The 12,792-nt window shown below is 37.0% G+C and overlaps 1 protein-coding gene across 3 annotated transcripts in view; it reads right to left on the bottom strand.

Annotated features, from left to right (window-relative positions):
* Positions 1 to 12,792, bottom strand: part of LOC122531665 (octopamine receptor Oamb) — a 140,049-nt gene that overhangs the window by 65,154 nt on the left and 62,103 nt on the right. For all 3 annotated transcript variants that reach the window (XM_043659772.1, XM_043659788.1, XM_043659780.1), the window contains exon 3: positions 9,126 to 9,231. The gene's annotated coding sequence lies outside the window, so the exon portion shown is untranslated. The remainder of the gene's footprint in view (positions 1 to 9,125; positions 9,232 to 12,792) is intronic.

Below are 12,792 nucleotides of genomic sequence, written 5' to 3'. Positions count from 1 at the left end.
ACATTTTCAAACCCTTTGACGCACGCTGTCACGTTTCAAAAATTCTTGAAAATCACAGCAAAGGTCTCCCCTTTCCAAAGCCCTCGAAATAAAAAAAATCCCACAAATAATCTGAACATTCCAAAACCGTTTCCAATAAAAGACTTTCCTCCAAACAGAGAAAGAAAAAGAAATTATAAAATTACTAAAAAGAAAAAGAAACAAATCCAATAGTTAAAATTATCACGTCATTACAACTCACGTTATAGTGCTCTTCTCTAATATTGAAGGAAAAAGTTTCCCGCGAATGACGCGCGTGAAGTCGGAGATTTTCAGATTTTCATTCGTCCAACAAACTCGGCGAGTGAACGCAAAAACAAAAAAAAAAAAATAAGAAAGAGAATGAAAAATGTACAGAGAGTAAAAGGAAAAAATAACGGGAGAAAGAGACACGCGATGAACAAGCTGAAAAAACTCTACGTAGCCTAAGCTGCGGCCGTGCAAATAATTCTCACTTAATTAACGAAAACGTCGCGGTTCCCCTTTCCTCGCGGATTTGGTTTTCACGCGGCAAACGCAGTCCGCGCATTCGATATATTAACTTTAATAAGCATCATTGGCATTCAGCCCTCGTCTCGGTTCCCCGATTCTCTCTGTCTCTCTCTCTGTCCATTCGTTTCTGTCGGCGATCACGTGTTCACGATCGCGACGAGAGAAGCGGGACAAAGAGAGAAAGGAGAGCAGTTTAATTAGCGATTGTCCAGACGATTCCTCTGTCCCATTGTAAGAACGAGCGAATTGTATATTCTAGTCTGCTCTGTGTGCGTCGGTGTTCCCTGTTCTGTTTTGCGATGTCGGACTGTCTCGTGAGATTCAGTGTCGAGTGTGAAATTCGGTTGAATTTGGTTTCCACAGAGTGTGCATGATTATTGTTCGGATATAGCTGGTTGTTAGAGAATTTGTAGCATTAACGCATTCTCTGTTGCGTACGAACGATAATTCATACGTACCGTGAATTATCATTGTGTTACGCGCATATGTGTACATGTAAGTGAGAATGAATTTTTCTATTGTTGTTCGTACCTCCTTCGTATCGACTGATATGTCGAATTGTATTTATATTTAACAACTGGTAAGTTCAACTGTTTTATTTAATAAGCGACGCGCTAATTCTCACGTTTAACAATTGATATATTTAACAGAGAATTGTCAATCCAGGCTTGTGTCTGCCGAAGGATTTCGATGTCTGACTTTCAGCGTCTGTTTCTACTTGCTCCCCTGAGCGCTCAGTTATCAATAAAATAATATGAAGAATTTTCACGTTGAACCTTCCTTTGACAAATTTTACATTCATTTGCAATTCTCTTAATCTATTCATTTCGAAGAAATTCAGCGACACTAACTTATCTTTCAAAGAACGGAATTAGATTTACAGTAATTTCACCCCGACCATTGAAATTGAAATAGTACGATTGGAATTCTTACTCAATCACGACGTAATGTTTGTAAAATTCCCGAAAACTCACACTTTCAGTCATTTTTTTTTTTATCAGGATAGAAAATAAAATTCTATTATCACCCGTGAAGGTTGAATTTTCATAGGGCCGTGACGCGCGCGAACAAATTTCCCAGATCGGTCAGTTAAAGCTCAGCGAGGGTTAATCAGATCCAGTGGCCGCCATTACGCTTCGTTATCCAGCGGCGGACATAATGCACGCGGTCACCACGGGCGGAAAAATCACGTGGCAACTCGCTCGACGACGTTAAACCAACCCTCGATAAACGGTAACAAAGCGAACGCCGGGCAACTGCATCGTCAGTCATTGTGTGTCGTTACGTTCTTCGCGGGGGGAGGAGGAAGAGGAGGAGGAGGAGGTGAAACCCCCCCGATTAGCAACAGGGCAGGGACGGAACTGGCAGCCGGAAGTAATAAGTACGGATCATCGGTCAAAAGTGAACCGGAGAATCGAACTGAATTTCATTGGTGGAATCCGGTTGTTTGGCACAAGTTCTTCCAATGAGACCCGCGACCGGTTGTGACACGGCGTTTTCTGGAGTGGAAAATTGGAAAATTCGGAGTGCATGTCTTCTGGTGCGTTTCGCTCGCCACCCGCTCCAACGAACTCGCGCTCATTTATTACGCCAACACTCGTCCAACAGTGGACACAACGATACGACGGCAGGCAAAATTTTGGTCAACGCAGGAGACGAGCTTGTTCCCTTTTGTTCGGGTCCTTGAATCCACGAGTGGCGCATCAATCCAAACGTTGAAAAAAATGAAATTTCTATTTGTTACAGAAATAATTACTAATTATATTCGTTTCGTATTGATAAAAAAAACGAGAGTCAATCTTTCTAATCTGGCAGCAAACAAATAATGTTTGTGCTTGATTGTTCGTTGCAATTCTTCGCTTTCACGTAATCGTGATTGTATTATTTTTTTATAATTACATGCCGTTTTCCAATTTATTACAAAATTAAAATTCGAAATTGAAATAAATAAAGAAAAATTGAACTTGTGAAAGTCGAGAGGAGATGGTTTCAAGGAAGTTTAGGGAAATTAGATGCCAGCTTTGAAATTTGAGGCGAATTACAAATTAATTGCGAACGAAGGATAATTAAGTTAAAATAATTGCAAGTAATTCCAACTAGCAGATGAAATTGAATTTAAGTTGAATTGAAAGAGTAACTTTGGAAATGCGCGTGGGTGGAACAACGTGAAACAGGGTATAATGAATGTTGATGGAAGATTAGATGATGGAGGATTAGATGATAATGGGATTTCGGATATTTTATGCCAGAGAACGTAGTTAATATTCCCTATTGGCGTTAATATTCCGGATTAGATGTTTCTCTGTGATTCTATCGGGATGTCGCGTCGTGTCTCGAGTAGATTTCGTGGTAGATTGAATGTAATTTGCGATTTCCTTGTTCGCGATTACGTTACGTTCAACGTGGTTAGGAAAGTTATTTATATTATCCCGAATCTCTTTGGCGACGATATTTATTTTGTATCGATCACTCTAGGACAGTTATAAGAAAACTTTATATTAAAAATAATTACAGGAATTTAAAAGAAATTGTATCGTACAAATTTTATGATAAATTGGTGAAAGCAACGGAGAATTTTTTAATAATTTACAAAGGTTAAGAGTTTACTTTTAATATTCACCACGAATGTTTCAGTTGATGTCGAAAATTATTAGAATTTGTGTCATTAAAAACAATCGATTGATGATAGACAATATAGAATCGTGAGGGCTGACGCAGTTTCTTTATAAAATTTTAGTAAAATTTAGTTTCTTCTCAAATTTTGGCGTCGACAAAATGTCAAAATTTTGGGCTACTGTTAAACTTTAAAAATTTACATTTGTTATTGATTAATTGATATTCTACAGTATGATCACGATCTGTTGGATCTCTCTCTCTCTCGAAAGTGTTTATGAAATATCAAAATTTTGAGCATTCTCGCAAGCAATGTTCTATCGCGGAGAAAATCACAGCGGTAGAGATGAAGAACGAAAAAGAACTTTCGGCGAACACGGGAACGCGATGTTCTTTGATAGAAATTGGACGACAAGGCTCGCGTTTCGGTTAGTTGATCTTGAACCGCGAGCCTGTAATCACCGGATATGGGGTGAAGGTAGGCAGGGGGTGAATTGTAAAACGAACGAAGCGGGAAAGGCTTCGAGAAACGTTTCCAGGCTACGATCAAATGGCGTAATTTGTCGGAAATAACGCGCGCGACCGGTCGAATCTCTCGTCTGTTTGTCATGTGCCGGCGTCCGCCATGTTTTGTCATCAAGCTAATTATCGACACTCGTTGGATGTTCGATGAATTTGTCGAAGACGCGGTCGTCGATTCGAAATTATCCGCAACACTTCGTAATTACGACGTGACACAATTATTAATTGCATTCACAAAAATGCCTTTTCCTTCATCGATGCTGAATTATAAATAAGCGAGAAAAAAGAAATCTTACTTTCTTTACTTGATCTTGAAAAATTTAATAGATAAATTGAACTGTCGTGTCTTTGAATTTTATAGTCTTTTCTGAGTCTATATTTCAGTATAAGCTACGAGACGTTATGAGCGAATGTACTTGAATGTATTTGAATTTAGAATTTACTAGTTGAAACTGAATATATAAAATCGAGTGAAAATTAAATAAAATGACTCGAGTCAATTCCACTTTGCTAATATTTTCATCAATGCAACCCACGTGCAGCTCACGTTCGAATTGAAGAAAGTTGTGAAATCCACGATCAACCACGAGTGTCTTGGCTGTTCGATGAGAGTCGAATTAACTCGAGGGAAAAATAATTTTCACGTGACGTGTGATGCACACGAAAAGAGCGAACGAAGCGTTGGAACACAACGAAGCAGGTCTCCTTTCAGCGTCCATTGTTTCCAGTATAAAAGCGGCCAACGCAACCGGTCGAGTATAGAAGACGTTTCTCGAGAAGTCTATTGTTCCATCTTAGGATCGCGAGAACACGTCGCCTCTCAAAAATTCCTTCGAAGTCATTCGGCCATCTCGAGTGCCAAGAGCTCCCGAAATATATTTCCTAGGCTTAGAGTTTTTCGCGTTTATAATATCGAAAAGACGTATCGTTAGAGAATTTATTCCTGTTTTTTCTTTTTTTCCTTTTAATGAAGATTGCGGTGAAAGATGATATCTTCCGATTTGTTTCTAAAGTTGGGTTTTATTTAAAAATCAAAATCAGTAATCAATTAATTTTTTTTAATATCAAGTCTCTGTGAAAGGCAATTCCAATATCTTTTCATCGTTGTGTCTTTCACTTAGATTCAACAATTTTGTGAAATTTTGAGAAATTGAAATATTTGGAATAACATACGTAAAAATAGTCTTCAATAGGTTCTTAATAATTGAAACTCTCAGAAGTCAAACTGATCAACTCCAGTTTTTAATAATTCTTCAATTTCATTACACAAGTATAGAATTATTATTGTATTCTCTATAAAGAATTCGTGTGTGATAATAATTATCTAATTTTTTCTAATAATTTATCGAGCCAGACCTTATCAAACATCTTTTGTACATCGGGGAATAAATTCTCTTTCCGTCTAGTGAGTAGAATGTATCTGTTTTACAACAAAACGTTGCGCCCTGTATCCGAATTGACATCGTTGAATAATATCGTGCGGAGGAAACGATATTCTACGCGTAACAACGATAAATCAAACTGTATCGTCCTGATTTGACGACCCGCAGGATTTCGCGGATAATTCCCAGTTCGAGAGGTGACACGAGTCAGAAGTTAGTTGGCCTAAGTGTCTTGATCCAGATTACACCCGAAAGTTGTCACGTCGCCATCGGCGCGGCAAACTTTTCAAGGGGATCTCCACGCAGATACACAAAGTCTATCCTAGCGACTAATACGTCCCAGAGGCGAGATTATCGTCCTCGTGTTCCTCGCCGAATTTTTATCACGACCCATCACCGAACACAGGAAGTGGATCGAACAATCTTTCGGAAGGAACTCGCTTACGACATTATTATCGTGGAATGTTTCTAAATCTATCTCGACTAGATTGTAATTGGATAGGATCAAATTTAAATTAACAGTTATTCAGAAAATTAAAACTATTCTATTCAAAAGTTATAATTATAAATAAACTGTCTATAAAATTAATATACAAAGCAATTGCTCGTATACAGGATACTTAACCTAACCTATTCGTGTTACTGAAAATTCTCTCGACGACGTTATTCGTCTTAGTTTAATTATTCGAAAACATTTACAAAGAGGTACAACCACGGCAGTCGACGTATTAAATTTATACAATGGAAAAGTTGATTCAATTCGGTTGGAATTATTTTACGAAAAAGTTTTTAAATTGAGAGAAAGAGAGAGAGAGAGGAAGAGAAATCTTTTTTTAAAATTGATCATATACAAAGGTAGCTCGTTTCTGTTACCTTCCCTGAGCGTGAAATAAAATTAATAATGCAGACCCGCCTTCTGTTTGCGTTGTGTGCTTGTTGTTTGGATTATCTTTTTGAATAAAAACTGCTCGAAATGTGACAAAACGTGGTTATCCAACCCTCGTGGAATTGCGCCATTGCATTCCAATTTTTCGGTTAACGCAGAAGACGATAGTTACATACTATACATATGAAATGGATTGGAATGTATTTGTCCAAAAATAATTATCAGGATCTTTATAGAAGTTCATATTTTCGAGAAGTAGAGAACTCCTTTTACGTTAAATGTTATAAAAAGGCACTATACTTTTTCATACAATGTACGTTCTATCCGATTGTATGTTTTAAAATTTCCTATAATTACATAAAAATCCGCGATCCAATGATATGCACATTATACGACATCAGACTATTACCTTAACAACAACGTGCTAAAATTTGAAAGCAACGGAGATACATATCTCTTTTACAGGATTGAAAATAATCTGTCTTCGGTGAAACTGACAACTCCCCGTGGCTCGATCCGCAGAATTAGACTAAAGCAGAGTCGGATTAAAAACAGGAAATTACCTGGCGAAGCGAACCGTATTCGAAAGCAGACGGTTGATTCGAAACAATCATGCTCCCGGACGATCGAATTAATTCGATTGTTCGTACGACTGTCACGCTAGAACACCGTAAATTATGCCTCCTGTTACGTGCATGTCGACAGCAATGACAAGCGATTCGTTACCGCTATCGGTAATACTGTGAACCATAGCGTGCAAGAAAGAGAGAGAGAGAGAAAAAGAGAGAGAAAGGCAGAGAATCGAGGTAAGGAAGTAAAGAAACGGAGTGACAAAGACAAGACGGAGAAAGACAGGAGAGGATCGAGAGACTAGGACAAATCGCTGGGAGATCCCTTTTCAGATTATCAGTACCTGGCCTGGATTCGTCCGAACACGTACCAACCGTTTCCACTAGCTACCTCGGCCATTGTTTCGACTCGTCGACCCGTAATAGCCGGCTGTTTTTCTAACGCCGCCGTTTCAACGGTTCCTAACCCGTGCAGCACCGATTTTCCTTCGAGATTTTCCCTCGCTGCTGCTCGATCACCGTGAAAAGGATCCTCAACCGTTTAGACGACAGAGACTCTAAGAGAGAAATTTCGTCGCGTCGGATTGTTCGACGAACTGGATTTTAAACGAAGGAGATTTTTGCTGATTTTCTGATTGCTCGGTATTTTAACACGATGTACAGAGGACCAGAGGATTTTGTCCCATTTGAAAGTGGAAGTTTCGTGAAAAATTTACGACACAGTTAATACATATTGTACATTTTTGAAATATCAATGTTTCGTTGTGACAACATGTACATAATTAATATTGTGTAAATATTTTATTGAAATCAAAATTTTCAATGTATATTTCTTAATGTGATTATTGTTCAAAAGAAGCTCATAGTCTAGTTTTGATAATATATGACTGATTGAACACATATCAGAATTTAAAGCTATTGTCTATTGCATGACAATCACATCATTTTCCTTCTGGTCCTCTGGTCTATTTCTTTTTTTTTTTTTTTGTTCGTCTGTTTGTTTGTGCAATATATTCTAAAAATTATCAAATCGCATTAAAACACTAAAATCTAAAGCTACGCACACAAACAATTCGAAACTAAGATCTAGAAAATACTACGTTACATTCTATCATACTTTTCACCTATTAAGAATCACTCAGTCGTCATAATATTACAAGTATTATAAAACAATGGATTCTGTGCAAAAGAATTTCCAACGAAATAAAAAAAAAAAAAGAAATCAAAGTCCTTTTTACAGCCAAAGCATTGTTAGAAAACAAAACTCATTTTGTTTAAACGACCTAACGATGGTTCCAGTGAAATCTAAAACCACCCCCAAATCAAATCACCCACGGCCAAATCCCTAATCCAAACTCTGTCAATTAATTCACCGTCGCTGTCTACCAACGACAAACCTAACGCAACGCAAGCAGATCATCACGAATAAATAAATTATCCCTCGTTCTACATAATGCGCGGGACGCTCCAGCGGCCATTACGGTGGGATTAAGTGATACGAGTCGGGCATTGATCAGGCGCGGCGGCGAATCATTTCTGATAAAACCGTAATCGCATTACAGAACACAAGGACAGAGAAATGAGAGAGAGAGAGAGAGAGAGAGAGACAGAGGGGAGAGATGGAGAATAATATGTCTCGTGAAACAATTCTCGTTTTCTTTCTCGAATACTATCCACTCTCTTTCTCTCTCTCTCTCTCTCTCTTTCTCGTTGAATAGGAAAATAGGTAGTCTCCAACACGGAATTCTGTCCCCCCCCCTTCATGTTACAGAAAACTCATGCAACAAACCCTTCCGTATTGTGGTCGGCAGTTTAGAGCTCTCGCATTCATCATAAGCCGCACAGAGTTCCCTAGCTCGGAAACGGGACAACACATAATACGTTCCGCGCGTGTTTTTGCCTCGTGTAAAACCTCGAAAGACGCTGGAAACGAGGATATTTCGAGGTCATTCGACTCGAATCTGGGAAATTTCGCATTCTTGATCGCGTATGCGGATGCAAGAAACGACAGAAAGTGTCTCTTCTCTTTTTCTCTCAACATTCTTACTCTAAGATTTGATTCTATTCCTACGGGATTTTTCTCTTATAATTCGTTTGCAAGTTGCTTTTCCTTTAACTGTCGTAGTTAAACTTTGAGGAAACATCAACGATCAAATTCCAAGTTCTGTTCTAAATTGATATATTTTTTTTTTTTTTTCTTGTTGAAAAGAGTGTTTCCTCTTTCTTTTTTTTTAATTTTGAGACTTGTTACTCCGAATTTCAAAATATACAATGTAACTAGCAACGTGCAATATATAAATATTACATTAACTTTAATTATCGTTACGTTCAATTATAATTAAACTTAAATTGTCACTTTAAGTTCAATTATTTTTCAATACGTCAAATTAATACTTCAATTACTCCGTTTTCCAGTAATTACATTATTCTCAATACGTCCGATTGAATTTCAATTATTAAATTTCAATTATTTTTCATTACGTACGCCCAACTAATTTCTTCTCTTTACCAAACGTTAGAAACGCGAGATCTCTTATATTTAATCAGTACGCGACGCTTCTCGTTCTCTGTTTTCGCTCAACAGGGATCATCGGCAATTTCGTGATTCGTGAAGGGACTTACCGAGGAACGCTTTCATTAAAATCGGATCCCTGGAACGACAGCAGAGGATAATCCCGCGGCGATCGGACCTACTGTCTGCATTTGATTTTCTCCTGCGGTCAGAGATCTGAAAGGAAGTTAACAGATCTGGTTAAATCAAATTCAATTTCACAATATCTTTCGTCGATTGTTGCTCGATCGAAATCTATTTCATATTCGAACGTGATCCTTCGTTCTACGGATTCCTACAAATTCTCGTCTGTCTAATTTTAATTGTAAATTCAGAATTGTATCAAAATTGTTCCTAATCCTCTTCCACGTTATTTATTGTAATCCAGTGTGTTATTTTATTTAGATCACGTTCGAATATAATAATTCATTTTACAAATTCTAGATCTTCCTTTGTCCAATTTTATATGAAAGTTCACACGTCAACTAGTCCATTTCTCTCGAGCATACACATTACTCTATTTTAATTTTCTCTTTCTGCAACCCATTACATAGTATTCCAATTACAAACTATAATATAGTAGAAACATAAATTTAATACATGTTCTTTTTTTATCTGTCTTGTTTACGTCTGTTATAAAAATATATATTGCGTTCTACCATTATTCTTTATTATGTTTCTTATGTTTTATGCATCGGTTGTTGAGAAATTAGTTCTAATATACAGTACATTTATTTATTATAAATATTCAAATATAGTAAACGTATATTACAAATTTTATTCATTAACATGTTATATTTTATTTATTAATATATTACGTATGTTTATTATTATTATAATATATTACAAGTTTTAAAATTTATTAATAAATAAATATTGCAAATGAACAAATATTAAAATATAATAAACAATAATGATATAACGTAATATATAATAATATGATAATAATAAACATAAATAGGAGAGATAAAGAAGAACGTATGTCTAATCTATATTTTTATAGTTCAATCTACATTTAATATATACTATACTATACTATAGTTCATAATTGAAATATTTCAGTTGCAAAAATGGAGAATTCAAGTGGAATGAAATAAATAGAATTAAATTGTATCAACATGTGACGATCATTTTCTTGAACAATCAATTTGTAAACGTAAAAGCAACGAGATTTAGAAATTTTTGGAAAACGACGTTTATATAACAATATAATAAATTATACAATAATGTTTATATAACATCCATACATAAAATCAATTTAGATAGAATTGTAGATATAATTCGGATAAACAAGTGCAAAAAGTGCTCCAGTTTACTGTCTGAGAAACGAAGGAGTAAAAAGCACAGATCTATCCCGTCAACCCGTTCCAGCAACGAAAAACAAAGAGACGAGAACAACCGCAGAGCCAAATTTAACAAACAAAGTTAATTAAATCCAGCGAGTCATCGCTGATTAGCAGCGATAAACGTCACTAGTACAACCCTCCGGTGCCGGACCCTTCGTGACTATCCACGACTAACCAAGTCATCGCGGGACAATGATTTTCTATTCTGGCCATCCACTTCGACCACGAGCCGAAGGACGCTGGAGTGCTACCTCCGTAGGCAGTTTCTTAAAGAGGGAAACTAATTGGTTATAAAATGGCCTCCGACGACTCCCGGCCTTGCAAAGTCGTGTGCTAAGCACCCTCGATCCCCAAACACCCCTCTTGCGTTTCGCTGGCTCGCGCGATACTACACTCGATACAATAGAGAGACCCTGCTTCCAGTGTCGAAGATCACGGTTGCGATCCATCCTCCCTTTCATCCCTCCCTTCCCCAAAAGATAGATTTTCTTCAGATGAAACTTCCACGCGACACCCAACAGAATTTATCTTCCGTGAGACATCAGCGGACGATAAAATCGGATTAAAAGCGAGTCGGTCGATTTTCTTTAGCGAACGCTGCCGCGGATGGGGAAATTCGGGAAATTACTGGAGAAAGCTTCGTTTGCTATTCCGTGTACCAAAGGGGAGAGAAAGAAGAAGCTCCCTCCGAGACGAGGGGAAAAGTGGCTTTTATATGGGACGAATTAATTTTGATCTATAGGGAGACGTCAGGGGGACCCGATGTAAATGGTTGTTTCCTTGGAAAGTCGTTTATGAAAGGGAAGATCCTTTTCCCTTGGCAATTAGGATCAGCGGGAGTGTGATTTGAGTTTGGTTTCGGCGAGATATTTTTCGCGTAACGTTCTGAATGTTTCCGGCTTTTAAATTTTCTCTTATATATTTTCGTAAATATATAAATTTGAATTATTCGATGTGTGATGTAAATGACAGATGCGTAAATAAATTTTTAGATTCACAAATTGTTAGATTCCTGGATTTCTATTTAGATTTTTAAATTCCTGAATTCTCAGGTATTCAAATCCGTAGAAGGTTAAATAAATTTTTGGAGTCATAAGTTCTTAGATTTCTAGATTTAAAAATTTCTAAATTCTTCTAGATGTCTAAATACCTAGATGGCTAAATAAAATTTCCTAAATTTCTGCATTTTCAGATTTCCAAATTCCTAGCTTCTTGGATTTCTAAATTTCCAAATTTCCGAATTGCCAGACGGTTAGACGCCTAAATTTCTAGATTCTCAGATCTATCTAAAATTTCCAAATCCTCAAATTCCCAAATTCCTAGATTTCAAAATTCCTGAGATCTTAAACTTCGATTTTTCTATTAAATTCTTCGACTCCTAAATTTCCAGCAATCACCTAAATCACGTTCAAAAATGAAAAAGAAAGGAAATAAAAAAAGAATCACGAAACCAAACTCTGTACGCGTAATAATAAAATCGAAAGGAATTCGAAAGCTCGAATATTCGTACGAACACGAAGAATTGGAGAATTGGTGGAACATGTGCTCATTTGGAGACGCTCGAAGAGCGACAACGCAGTCTGGAAGGCAATCGGCGCTCGCGTCGGTATCGACAACATGTAAAATATTTATCGAACGTCATCGGAGAACGACAAACAAGGAAACGGAAATTAGAGAGGAAATAGACAGGGACACGAAAGACAGGACAGATCAAAAGACACGTTCTGTAAACCCTTTCGCCTGGATCCTCGTCTCGGCAGTCTCGTAAATTAGAAACCAGCGAACGGTAGTTCCGCAGGATTTTCAGCCATTCCGTCCACGTTTCGAGATCGCGTTCGCGTGCGTCGCTGACGTAGTTATCTTAAAAGGAGAGAATCTTAAATTATGAACATCAATTTCACGCCGTTGCAAGTACAAAGAATCTTCGAATGAGTAGAGTAAGAGTAGACTAAGACGAAAGAGCAAAAAATCGAATAAAACAAGCGTTACTAGATTTATGGGAATTTTTTGTTGGATTTAAAGTTGAAGTGTTCTTTTTGAAATTCTGGATAGTTTTTTTTTTAGGGATATTTGGAAATTTTGAACTGACATTGTTATTACTAAAAGATTGGAGGATTTAAAGTTGAATTGATATTGATGTTAACAAAGGACTGGAGGATGTTGACGACTTGATAATTGAAAAATGAAGACTCGGATAAAAAGCGATAATTGAATTTGCGAGGATTCCCTGTTGGCTTTAAATTCAAGTTTGGATCAATTTGAATTATAATTTAATTTTGATAATTAAAAATATAAGAGGACAAACGATAGGATTTGTGAGAATTGCTTGCTGGTTTCAAATTTAAGTTCAGATAATTTGGATTACAATTTTCAAAATTTAAGGATGGTGGGA

The sequence above is a fragment of the Frieseomelitta varia genome, unplaced genomic scaffold (genome assembly GCF_011392965.1).
Source record: "Frieseomelitta varia isolate USP_RPSP 00005682 unplaced genomic scaffold, Fvar_1.2 scaffold_138, whole genome shotgun sequence".
In the NCBI taxonomy this organism is placed as follows: domain Eukaryota; kingdom Metazoa; phylum Arthropoda; class Insecta; order Hymenoptera; family Apidae; genus Frieseomelitta; species Frieseomelitta varia.
Note: the sequence above shows the minus strand (reverse complement) of the source record. Positions and strands in the feature narration are given on the sequence as shown.